The sequence below is a fragment of the Alligator mississippiensis genome, chromosome 12 (assembly GCF_030867095.1).
Source record: "Alligator mississippiensis isolate rAllMis1 chromosome 12, rAllMis1, whole genome shotgun sequence".
Taxonomy (NCBI): Eukaryota; Metazoa; Chordata; order Crocodylia; family Alligatoridae; genus Alligator; species Alligator mississippiensis.
Window position 1 is genome coordinate 49,838,418 of NC_081835.1, and position 13,668 is coordinate 49,852,085.

Here is a 13,668-nt window from a genome sequence, read left to right on the forward strand (position 1 = left end):
TTTGCAACTGCAGGATATACAGAAGGTGAAAATGCCATCTCAGTGACATTGATTTAAAATCAATAGAACTTAGAGCAGGGTCTGACCCTGATGTACATATTATATAACAAATATAACACATATCTGATATTGAAAATATTAAGGCTGTTTAGAGAACAGAAAAGTAAGAAGGGACACAATGGGTATATGCATAATGGATAGACAGGAGACTGTAGAGTGAGAAGGGTTATTTACTGTTTCTCCTGAAAATGGGAAGAAATTAAAGGCACCACATTTGAAAGTAGTCATAGAGAAATATATTGTAGAATTAACTTGTGAAAGATATCACTGATTTCAAAAGCTTAGCAGGGGTTTATTTAAAAAGGGCATTTAAAATGATGAGAACATCCACATGTATGTTAAATTAATGCTTTAGAAACAAAACACTATTAATATTTTAGAAACAAAAACATTTCAGGAAAGACAATTAGTGGAAAGAATCTTGTACAGCTTTAGGAGTTTTGTTTTATTAGTTTGCTTTTGTTATAACAAGAATTGAGTTTTATTGATATCTTAACAAATCCCTGTCTATCACTTGTGAATTTCACAAGGTTTCTCATTCCTCTCCCAGAAAACTCTTAATGGTGAATACCTCTGGTATGTTACCATCTCTCTTTTTTCTCACAACCAGTTTTCATAAAGAAAAAAATTATGAATATAAACCTTCAGGCTTTGGGCTTTAGGAAAAAACATCTGGTGTTAGTGAATTATTCCATAATTCTCAGTTATGGAAAACCTTTCACTTGTCTTTTAGTACCTAGTACTTTGTGTCAGATGCATGAAACTGAAGTAAATCTACCACTGGTCTCATCTATGTCATGATTTTAATATCAGTGAGGCATAGATAGAGGATGGGGTAGTGGCAGCCAGAAGTGGAGAGGAGAGAGAGGATCAGAAATCCACTCCTTCCATGAACTCCCTCTTATCTCACACTACTTTCCTCTTCAACCACAACGTGTAGGTCTGACTGTGACAGAACCCAGGGAGTGCCTGTTGGCAAAGGGGGATTTGAATTCAGCTGTCCTGGATTTGTTCATGGGATGAACATGTACCTTTCCCTTTCCAGTGTCTCGGTTCCTCCATTGCAAGGGTCACCAGCATGATCCATGCAGATCGGAGCTGGGATTTACCCATCCTGATACTAGATGGAGGTGTGAGCACATGTGCGTGACCTAGGGCAGAGCTAGGAGTAAAAGAGGCTAGAAATAGATTCTGCCAAATGAAACCGATCAGCCGTGCCACAATGTGTCCCACCATAGCTGCTCTTCTTCACTGGATGAAACACACATTGCCCATCGTCCCACCTGTTGATACCGTGGGACAATGAGAGATGCATTTTCCTGGACCTTGTGGGGCCCAGTCTTGTACACCCTGGGGATTCCCATGTAGGATCATCACCTCAAGCCTTGGAGCACCTGCCTGGCTTTACCTGCTAACAAGACCTGCCCCCAGAGAACCTGGGTCTGGATAAGGAAAACCCTGACTTTCCCATTTACCCACACTGGTGCCTGGAGATCCCAGGGGCAGGTCTCAATGAGCGGGTCCTGGTGTGGTGGCATTGGGAATCCCTCATCCCCCATGCCTTCACACTGGGACCAGCCTGGGCTGTCCCCACATATGGAGAGGCTCCCCTGGAGATCCCAGGGACAGGTCTGGATGCGCCATCCCCGAGCGGAGGCACTGGAGAGCCCAGGGCAGGGAACCTCGATTTTCCCTGCTTATAGCGACGCCCCTGCGATCCCCCAGGGTGCGTGTGTGCAGGGGGGGAAAGCCGGGCAGGTGCTCCCGGCCTCGCTCCTGCACACAAGGTCCTGAGGTGTGCAGGATCAGGCCCCTCGAGCCCTGCCCCAGCCCACAGCCGCCGGACTGGATAAAGCAGCACCATTTACGGGCACCGCAGCCTGCCAAGGGCAGGGACCAGAACAGCTTATTTGCCCCCACTGGCGCCAGCGCCCACGCAGCCAGGGCGGCACACACACGCCGGACACCCACAACGGCACCGCAGCAACGTAGCGGTGGAGAGAGGGGCACAGCAGCTTGGCCCCGCCCCCCGCGGCAAGCCCCGCCCCCGGCATGCCCCGCCTCGTCAGTGTAGCCTGGGTGCGGCGGCAAATGGCGTCCGGGCGGGCGCGGGGGTTCCGGTCGGCCCGGCTGCGGGGGGGGGAAGGTTTTGGGAGACGGACCCGGGAGTCCCGGCCTCGTCTCCTGGCTTCCGGCTCGGGGCAGGTGAGTGGCAGGCGCGGCGGGGCCCCGGCTCCCGGCTCCCGGCCGGGCCCGCCTCCCCGGGCTGGTGGGTCCACAGCCAATGATTTCGGGGAGCAGCTGAAAAGAAGACAGGGAGGGGAGCGGCCTCCGGGTCGGAGCGAGGCCGAGCAGGGCAGCGTCCCGTGGCACGAGCAGCCCGGAGATAGGGAAAGGACCCCGTGGGCCCCAGGGTGCCTCTCCGGGTAGATGTACCGGCAACTTGGCCCGGGCCAGGAGGAGTTGTCCAGGACTTGGCGGGGCAGCCGAGGTTGTGCAGGAGGCGATGCCAGGGCTGCAGCCTGGCACGCACCAAGGTCTCCCCCTGCTCACAGCTGTGGGGGGAGCCTGCGAAACGCACCAGGTTACGCGTCTGTGGCGACATCTCCGTGGAGGAGTCATCAGCTGGAGTCCCCAGGGGCTCGCAGGGTCAGGGTGGAGCGGAGGCTGGTCCAAGTGGGGGCCTTCGTCCTCGCCGAGGCTGTCCTGTCCCTGGGTGCGCAGATGCCAGTCTGCACAGATCCAGTCAGTGCCCAGACTTGAGTCCTTACCCCTAGCACCCCCCAAACGCAGCACCAGGAAGGGAGGTTTCCGGGAGAAAATGGCTCCAGGTAAAGGAGCTCCAGATAATCTGAGGCTGTGAAGCCAAAGAGTTTATTTCCATCTAAAATGGCCAGTGCCATCACATTACTGTGCCTGCTGAATCTGCAGGGTTTCAGATGTGGAAATTATGAAGTACCACATTGCAAATCTTAAGAGTAGGCTTCAGACGCTGTAACTGAGCAGCACGGGGAACCAGAATGACCCATTCGTGATCAGTTGTTTGAAAGTCCTACCTTCAAGCCCCGTGTCAAGGTGATGCAAGCTGTGACCGAATCCTGTTATTTCTGGTCAACAGTGGATATGAATGAGCTCTCTGATACTGCATGTTTCTTTTCCTTGTTCTCTTTCCCAAATCTGAGAGTGACTTCCGCATGTATGGTGATATTTTTAAATTGAGGATGTGAAAATCTCTTAACTGCATTGAGTGAGCAACCCAGGGATTAATAATGGAGTTTCCATAAGAATTTGCCTGAGAGGAGAGAATTGATCTTATGCTTTGGGGATAATTGACTGAATCCTTGTCTTCGGGCCTCTTGTGGATTTTTAAAAATGTCTCTCTAATTCTTGAATATTGGTTGAGGTGTGTGACCTTAAATTCATATTTGGGCTTTACTTTAGTGATCTTGGTAATAATCCCCAATGAGAGGGTTTAGGATCACTAGAACTGCAAACAGATGCTGCATTTGTCCTTGGAGAAGCCATTTTCTTTTGGGACAAATTGTGATTGTTCAGATGTCCTTATTTGTTGTCCCAGGACTAACTCTAAAAAGGTTTGCAGGATAAGAAGTGCTAACAGTTTATCCTAGGATATTACAAAGTGCAGCTGAAGGGCTGCCTCGGGTTTGCATCATTGGATCAGTGGCAGAAAAGCAGCAGTACGTTCAACTTGATTGGAAGGGTGATGTGTGTACGCACCAATCCTGTGACTTTGCTGTTCTGGAACAAGCACAGGCACAACTGGTCTTGGGTCAGATACATCATCTGTTCCTAGCCTAAGTTTAAAAGCCAGATAAAAGTTCTCTCAAAGAGTGGCCAACAACAGAATTTCCAAGGGAGTTTGTGGGAGGGAGTTCAGCAGCTGCTTGATAGACAACTTGGCCTCTGTGAAAAGCCTTAATTTAGAGCAGAGATGTCAAACTCACATTGTGGCCTGGGTCAGATATGGACTGCAGGTTTTCCTCATCATCTCTACCCAGACTGTGGGGCACAGGGAAGCTGTGGTGGCATCAGCAGCTCTAGCTCCAACCCAGGGCAGATGGTGGCCGCTCCAGCCCCTGTGCCACAGCATGCCCTATGCGATGGTGGCAGCTCCAGCTCTGGTTCCAGCATGGGGCACATATTAGAGGATTGGTGACCAGGAAGGTAGGGCTGCAGCAGTGCAGATAGGCAAAGTGAACTGCTGCCAACTGCCACGTCCATCAGGCATTGAATACAGGTTTCCCTCGCTTTATACGGGTTCTGTATGTGCGAATTCGCTCTTATGCGATGACCCTTTTTATACCAAAATTCATTATATGCCAGGTAAATTCACTCTTATGAGATGGATGTGGTGGAAGCCTGCAGTCAACTGCTTTGTGCGGTGCATTGTGGGAGTGATGCACATCAAAATATAGTCTGTGTGGATCTGTTCTTACTCATTGTTTGCAACACCCCTGTTATGGTAACTTTCACCACCACCCTCTCTCTTGTGTGTATTGTCTGCTGTTGGTGAGTACCATAATTGTCTTGTAGAAGTGGTAGAAATGGGCTTGGGGTGTCAGTATAGTCGAGGTCTTGGAACATATCCCTATTTGTTACATTGGAAAGTGGGTTCCCTATATGCGAATTTGAGTTATGTGCTGTTTTCCAGGAACATATGGACAGCATAAAGCGAGGGAAACCTGTAGTTATCCACCCTAACATCAGTGACACCACAGAAGGCATTACTGTCTAGTTTTAGGATTGCCATAATGGTCTGGGAAAGATGCAGAAAGAGAAATGTGAAGATCCCTTCCAACCCTAACTTTCTGCAATTCTAAGATGATCCTGAAAATGAAGTAAAAATGGTATAAACACCAAGATGTGCAAACATAGACCCAAAGCATCATTGATACAATGTACCCAAATAGTGAGGGGCATGTAAGGATCCCTTTTTTTAAATAGTCTATATACCAATGTTAGGATCCTAGATTCTCATGTACCAGAAGGTGTGATTTGGTTGGTATTAATGAATCTTGGAGTAGCTCTTTTGCCTGGCGCGTTAACGTTTGTTACAACATATTCTGTAAAGGTAGAATGCCCAAAGGGGTTGACCTGTGGCAAGTTTACATAAAGACACCACTGCTTGTTACAGAGTGCAGGGCATTTAGAATCACAGGATCTCAAAATCTAATAAAATCTAACTAGTAAAAATTAAGATGGGCCCCTGGTACAGGCTGCTTGTGCTCACTGGAGAACAGAGTTGGTCCTAAAGCATGTGTCCATAATTTGTCCTTAACGTACAGGAAGAAAAACTGTTTTTAGAGGTGGGTTCAACTGGGAACAATCGTTAGACATCTCATGCAGCCAGTAATATAACTTCCTTAAAATTTTACAAGTAATTAATGATAATTTCTTAACATAGAAAATTCTGCATCCATCACAAGATAATTCAATATGGACTCTCATTCTACAGACAAAGAAAAGTTAATCTGACCGAAAGCTTACCGGTTTACCATGTACAAGCTATCACAAATTTTTTACATTTACCCTGAACAAACAGATGTTGTTCCAAACTACTGTTTTATATACTGGATTTTCAGAAGGGCCGGTTATACAAAGTTTAAAGCCATTTTTGGTATAATTGATTGTAAATATCAAATTTATGGTGGGAAGCACTAGCTAAAACTGGGAAGTAGAATCATAGAATTGTTGAAGGATAGGCTCTTGCATGCTTCAAAAACTACAATTCTAGTTACAAAAAAATGGCAGAAAGTAGGCAGTTTGGTTAATATGAATGACTGTTTATTGGAGTCCAAAAAAATTAATGTTATCAACAACCAACAAGATTAAAATTATTATAAGACATTTAAAAAAACACATTAGAGGGTCAGGCATAGACCCATTGCTAGAAGCTAACCACTGATGCAGAAAAGGAAGAAGAGTTTAATTTCTATTTTGTATTGGCATGAAGCAAGGTAATGTATCCATCCCTGGGATTTTATAGGAACTACCTTGAGAGTTCTCTGGATCAGTAATGTTTGAACAAGTCTTGGAACACAGGAATTGGAGGACTGCAAATGTAGTTCCAATATTTAAGGAGGGTACAAAGTAAAAAACAGTAATGTGAAGAACTACAGACTGGTTAGCCCAGGGGTGGGCAAATATTTGGGCCAGAGCATCACTTAGTGAGTTTTGGTGAGCTGTTGCAGGCCAGGTCAGCACCCCGCCTTGCTCCTCACCCCTTTCTCATCCCCCACCCACAACAGTTAGCCAAAACTCCCTAAGTTGTAGACTGGCCCCAGACCCCTGCAGGCAGGGCGTACTCAGTTGGGTGGATGGGGCTACAGGTGGGTGGGGAGCAATGTCCAGGAATGGGATGGGTGGGCAGGGGCAGGGCTGGGCCCAGGATTATGGGCAGTGGCAGTGTAGGGCTGGGGCAGAGCCGCGATCTGCTCCCCACATGACTGATAGTTACCAGCCCAACCCAGAAGGGCCCATGCACCTCTGGCTCACGCCTGTGACCCAACTCCCACTGGCCTTGCCCCAGCACAGGTGTGTGTGGGGAGCCCCAGTACAGTTATGAAGTGGCATGGTGCAGCAGCATGGGCCAGTCCCAATGAATTATGGCCAGATTAGGCTGCCTCACACTGTCGGGCTGCGCCTCTCTGCAGCCATGCTGTACTGGGTCTACACTCCACTCCCCACCTTGGGTGAGGCCAGTAATGATACCTTGTGCAGGGAGCAAATTGTGGCTATGCCCTGGCCCTGCGCTGTCATGGCCCCACGATCCCCAGTCCTGGCCTTGTCTGCCTGTCTTGCTCCCAGATGCCGCTCCGCTCCCCACCCAACTGGCGGCCCTATCCCATCTGCCTGGCTGAGTGCACCCTGCCCATGGGGGTCCCAGGCTGGTCTCCATGGAGACCCCACCTGCCAACTCTGTCTGGCACCCCTGCCGATAGGTGTGGGGTAGATGGGTTGGGGAACCTGGGCAGTGGGGCTGGGTCTGGCAGTAGCAATGACACTGGCAGTGGCAGCTGGAAGGAGCCACCACCGCAGGGGCTGATTGGAAGTTGAGTCTGGCTGCCATGCCATCTCAGCCCTGCTGCGCACCTGAGGGTGGCAGGACTGGCCACACGTGCTATGATCTGGGCTGTCACCACTTGCAGACAGGGCCGAAGTTAAACGCTCCGGGAGCAGAGTGCAAGGGGGAAGTGGGAAGACTGGTTCTAAGGGAGGAACCCAGCCTAGGTTACCCCTCAGGTTCTGAAGAAGGACAGCATGTGTTGGTTTACCTTACCTATTTGTCGCTTGCACACTTGCTGACCTGCCCTGGGAAGGAAGCTGGGTGAGTGACCTGCTTACAGGGAGACTTTGTTTTGAAAAGAGTTATTCAGAAGGGCTTAGAGTTTATCATACGTAATCTTGAGCCTTCACTGCATTATGGCCAAAAAGTGCTAAGGCTATCTTTAAATGTATCAAAAGGATAAAGTAGAAGTAGGCAAAGCAGTCTTACCTGTGCATGTAGCACTGATGAAACCATGCTAGAATCCTGTGCCTAGTATTGTCCATGCTTCAAGAAAGGCTTGGAAATACTGGAGTGCGCTCAAAGGAAGACTACAAATATGGTCCAAGTTTGGAGAGCAAACCTGAGGAAGTGAAACTTAAGAAGCAAAATTTACTCAAGCTTATTGAAGGGTCAAAAGGTGATGCTGACTCTGTACAGGTATTTATTTGTGGGAAAGAGATCTGATATTGGGCTCCTTTTGATCTTGCTGCCAAAGACAAAACAAAATCCAGTGGTTGGAAGTATAACTTAGATAAATTCTACCTTGAAATGTGATCCAATTTTTAACAATGAAAGTGATTAAATATTGGAACAGCTTACCAGGGGAGGCAGTAAACTGGTTTGACTAAGACCTATACGTTGTGATTTCTATTTTGTATTTTTAAAATAATATATGCACAGGCAAGTGCTAAAGCAGAGGTAATTGATCAAAAAGAAATTTCAACACATAGAGAAGAACCTAAAGAAATATCCTCTGTATTTCTGCATATGAGTTTAGGGATTGAGGGTCAGAATCTGCAGGAATTGTGTATATTAGAAATAATTATGTTTAGCAGACCTGGTGCAGAGCAAATTTTGTCATCCCCTTTTCCGTTGAGTTTTGTGCTTGCAGCAGTGTAACACAGCAATCTGTCAGCTGTTTTAATCTAACGCTTCAGTTAAGTCAGGGTAGGGGCTTGATCTCTCAGCTCCTTAAAAACTGCATCAGAGTAACATATAATGGACAGAATCTATGTGTGAATTCAGAAGGGAAAACTAACATCACAAAGTTTACCTTAGCTCCACATCACAAATGGTTCATTTTCTAAAGAAACTTATATTGTATTTGTCCTTACTATATGTCAAATAGGAAATGAGCACAGCTCTAAGAAAATGGAGTGAAAATTCCTGTGTAAATTGGAAACACTTAAATCTCTCCTGTCCCTAGTGAATTTGGAGGGTTAATTAAAGCTTTTTCAGCATTTTTATGTTAAGGGTCAGTTTTTAGTACAGATATTGTGGATGGATACCTCCTCTCCTATTTGTAAATGATAACAGTGAGAGAAGCTAGTCTGCATATCTACTCTCTCTTTGTCAATTGCAGCAACTCCTTGTATGGTAAAGTACCATTAGGCAAATATTTAATGTATTTTTGCTGTCTTCAATGTGATAGAACAGCTGGAAATAATGAGGAAAATATCAGCACCATCTGATCAGCCAACTCTCTGTGGACTTGGGCTCACCAACAGGCTAGTTTGAAAAACAGTTAAACATTTTTTAATTCTTCAGGACAGTCTCCTCATCAACCAGATTTTAACAGTTTTAGATTTCAAAATGTGTTACTGAGTTTGAAATTTTTGCTAATTGTTTAGCCAGACAAATTCTTCTTCCATATGCAGCTCCATGGGTGTTTACAGCACTTTATAAACAAATAATAATGCAGCTCTTCAAGCAACATACAGTTTTAAATTAGACAAAGTGGAAGAAGGGATGATGACAAAGGCATTATAACGTTTATGACAAAGCTAGAGTTACAGAAGCATAAACTCATTTGATACCCTTAGCGTTAACTAAACATCTGGTTCCTGTTTTGTGTGGCTTTAAACATGTCAATTTTAGCAAAATTAATTTAATGTAAGAGGGTTTGTGGATAGTGTCTGAGGTAGGGTTGAATGACCCAGATTCAGGGTGCAGTAGAAGACTGTCTGCATGGCATGTGGGATCAAGGAGGGTGTTTTAGGCAGAGATGTGGCCCAGGAGAAGTCTTACCATGTGAATGATAGAGAGCAATGTTTTTTGTGAAAGAAAATTCTTCTGGTGTTTCTCAGCATGTGTTGGAGCTCATTGCTGGATCAGATTACGTCTTAGTATCAGTTTTTTACCTGTAAAATGGAGTAGATGGTACTTACCTATCTTCATAAAATGTTTATGAAGAGATTATGGTTTATTGGTTAGGTGCCTTGTCATAACAAAGTTGGTATCTTTATTTAATCTGAAGAAATGGCCTTTGGAATCCATAGGTAGTAGCTTAGTTGTTTGGCTCCTCCTAATGAGTCTGTCCATGTCATTAATTTGAGGTGTCTCCCTTAAAGTTGTAATCATCATTGGCAGCCATCAGTCTCAGGAGACAATGCCTTTGGTGGGTGGGTCATTGGGTACTACTGCAGCTTCTTTAGTGGCTGAGGAGTCTGATGTGCAACAAGCCGACCCTCCGGCAAGTTGCACACAAACTCAGTTGAGCTTGCATCGGCATGCCAAGTACCGTCTTGTCTTGCCTGCTTCTGACTCCTCTTCTCTATTTCATCATTGAACCTCTCCATCTCAAAGTGACGTAGACCCTGCTTCATGGCATCTTTTCACTCACAGTGGTTCAAAGTGATTGATTTTTAGAGTTAGCCATCGATGAGCAGCTCACTAAGGTTTTTCTTGCAGACATCAACAAAACAGAGTTTGAGCCATCCAAGTTGATGTTTGCCAGTGGGCAATGGCCAGCTCACTGTAGAGTATGTCCTTGGGGATTTGGCCATTGCTCATATGATTCACATGTCCTAACAGATGGTGACGTCTATGTCAGGAGCATGAACATACTCCTGAGGATATCTTGGCCCGTTCCAGAACAGCAAAGTTGGAGATTTTGTCATGCCATGTTATGCTCAGGATATGGTGGAGACATAGAAGATGGATACTGTTAGTTTTCTCCCTTGGCACAAGGAGTGCAAGTTTTGTTGCCATTCAGTAGAGAACTAAGTATGCAGGCACTGTAGACAGACATCTTTGTCAATAGAGTGAGCGCTCAGTTTTTCCAAACTCTCTTTTGAAGTTTAGCCATGGCGTTGCTTGCCTTTCCAATGCAAACATTAATTTCAGCTTCCAAGCCAAGTTTGTGTGAGGTAGCAGAGCCCAAGTAAGTGAATTTTTTAATCACTTCCAGGCTTTCATCATTTATTCTTTCTTTAGGAGAGCGATCAACTTGTTGACCTATGACTACTGTCTTCTTTAGGCTAATGGTCAGACCAAAATCATCACAAGCATGAAAAAAGCAAACCATGAGATTTTGAAGTCCTGCCTCTGAATGACACTGCTGCATCATTGGCAAAGAGCATTTCATGGACAAGAACTTCTTGGGTTTTCGTTTTTGCTTTGAAATGAACAAGGTTAAAGAGTTTCCTATTGGATCTGGTCTGAAGGCATACTCTTTCTGAAGAGCCACTAAATGTATATTTGAGTAGGACAGTGAAGAAAATCCCCAAAAGTGACAGAGTTAGGACACAGCCCTGATTGACACCACTCTTGATTTCAAATTCTTCTGAATGTGGTCCATCAAACTGCACCGTTCCACACATACTGACGTGGAAGGACTTGATACTTAGGAGGGCAGCTAATCTTCTTCAGAATTTGAAACAAAACATCTCTGCTGACAAGACCAAAAGCTTCAGTGAGATTGACAAATACGATGTACACAGATTTTCTTTGATCACTGCACTTTTCTTGTAGCTGTCTCAAGGAAACTATAATCTCTTGTCGTGGATCTACTGGATCTAAAACCACATTGAGACTCAGGGTAGACTGTCTGCAAGGGTCTGCAGTCGTAGCAGGACAACTTTGGCAAACAGCTTCCCAATGATGCAAAGTAAGGATATATACCATGATAGTTATTGCAGTCACTTATATAACCGTTGTGTTTGTACAGAGTGATTATGTTTGCATCCTTCATGTCTTGAGGAACTCCACCTTCTCTCCAATACATACATATTAGGAGGGAGACGGATTTCCTGCTCTTAGTAACTTCAGCTGGTATGTAATCCATACCTGGGGCTTTACCCCAAGCAAGCTGATCAGTGGCTTTTTCTATTTCGTCAATGGTAGGTTCATGGTCAAGTGCTGTCAAGTGCATTGAGAGCAGAGTCATGGACCACATTTTCCTGAGTAGAGTTCTGAGTAATGTTCAACCCATCGATCCATCTGCTTATTGCGGTCATTGATGACTTCACCTGTGGAGGATTTTAAAGGGTTCAGAACAGGCCTGAGAGCTTTCCTGATGCTCCCATACATTGCTTGCATGTTGCTTTGGTCAACAACTTTTTGGATACTTTCACATAGTTGTAGCCAGTAATTGTTTGCACACTGTATCACTGTACATTAGAGCTTTTGCTGGATCTCTTGAAGTGCCTGCAAGTTGGAGTAGCTAAGGTCACACTTGTATTTAAGGAGACCTGACCATTTCTTTTCTGTGAGTGAGATCATTTCAGATTAGTTCTCATCAAACTAATCATTTGAGCTGCAATGCAAGGTACCACAAGAGTCCAAGGCAGTTTGATAGATTGTTCCTTTGAGCTGAACCCATTTCTTCTCAGCAGTATTACACAGTTTAAGAGATGATAGCGCCCTGGAGAGTTTTGATAAATCAAGATGATGTGTCTTTAGTTTTCAGTCACATAGCATTTATTTGTAGTAAGGAGAGTTTCTTATTCCTGTACAATTTACTGGGACACACTTTGACTTTAGTGCATACCAGTGAATGACCACTATCAGTCAGCACTTTGATAGGATGGCACGATGATTACATCACGAAGTCTTGTGAGTGGGTGATAATCAAGCTGAGTTCATGCCAGTGTCCAGATCGTGGGTGGCACCAAGGTACTTTATGTTGAGCTTTCACACTGAAGAAACAATTTGTTTATACATAGCTCATTACACGAACAAAGCTCAAGCAAAACATTTGTCCGTTTTCATTCATTTTGCTGATACCATTGGTGCATAAACTGTGCAGCCAGGCAGCATGCTCAGCACCAACCCTTGTGTTGAAATCTCCAAGCAGGAGGATTTTTTCATTATGTGAAATATTACTGACTAAAGCACTAAGCTCATCGTGGAAGTGGTCCTTTGATTCAGATGAAACGGTGAGAGTAGGGGGATATACACATAAGAGATTGGCAGGAACAGAGGCAGTAGTGAGTCAAAGCACTATTAATCTTTTGGAGCCCTTGCTTGGGGGTTTTATTGCAAACAACAGTTTATTTTTGAGTGCAAAGCCAACGCCATGCTCTCCAATTTCTTTGGGCTGTTTACCACACCAGAAAAAGGTGTACTTCTTCTCTTTTAGGCAGCCAGTCCCTGGCAGTCTGGTCTCTTGTAGAGCAGCAATCTTGACATTCAGTCTTAGGAGTGATGCATCAATGACTGCAGTTTTATGTGCATAGTGAATGGTTTGGAGGCCATTGGATATACCTGGGGTCATTGTATGTACATTGCAACTTACAGTCTATAGGACTGAAAGTTTTTCCTTGCATTTTAATAGTAGCTGGTGGTGCATAATAGCAGTCTGCTTTGAAGTTGAATCTCTAAGCTCCAAGCAGCCATTGACGCAGCAGACTGGCAGGAAAACACCTTATTGGCTGGGGACTGCCCAGCTTGAGGTGGGCAGTAGTTTTCCAATGGGGTTCAATGACTTCTCCCACCATCAGAGACAACCTCTGGTGCCTGGATCTATGCCAATCGATCCATGGCTTATAACTGGTAATTGTTGACTCTTGTTTGTTTCAATATGTTGGCGAAACTGAAGTAACCTCTCCAGGGCAGAAAAGCCTGGGTGTTTGCTAGGTGATCAAGAATTGCCCAAGCATCAGAATCACCCTGTCAAATCTGCTGACTTATCTGTTGGAAAGGTAGAACCAATATGATGTGGGGACAGGAAAGTTGTTAGGAGCTGCCAGAAAGAAGATTGAATTAATCGCCTGTCTTAGGGGCTCCAGTCCGGATTTTCTTTCAGGGTTTATTCCTTTAGCCTTAACCTCTCCCAAGGCAGTGGTTGTGGTTACTGTCATCTTCTTCCACCAGCTTTGCCATATACTCTTCTGCTGCAGCTGTTGTTGCGATGACTAGAGGACAGCTCTTAATGATGAGAACTGTTGTCCCTTCCTTATGTAATCTCTTGTGCATAACAGGAGGAGAGAATTGTCAAGGAAGAGAACACAGAGAGAGGTAAATTTAAGCAAAGCAAGAAAAGCTTTTAATTGAATGCCATTGCATTCTTAATGAACAGCAAAAGATTAAGAACATGG

General features: G+C 45.2%; 1 protein-coding gene across 11 annotated transcripts in view; it reads left to right on the forward strand.

Moving 5' to 3' along the window:
* The first annotated feature begins 2,174 nt into the window (after window positions 1-2,174).
* EXD3 (exonuclease 3'-5' domain containing 3) overlaps window positions 2,175-13,668 on the forward strand; it is a 457,407-nt gene continuing 445,913 nt past the window's right edge. For 5 of the 11 annotated variants that reach the window (XM_019475746.2, XM_059715504.1, XM_059715505.1 and 2 more), the window contains exon 1: window positions 2,176-2,265. The gene's annotated coding sequence lies outside the window, so the exon portion shown is untranslated. Of the gene's footprint in view, window positions 2,266-2,952; window positions 3,136-10,612; window positions 11,238-13,668 lie in introns of those variants that run through there. The other 6 variants (XR_009455884.1, XM_059715506.1, XM_014602716.3 and 3 more) reach the window with 4 other exon arrangements.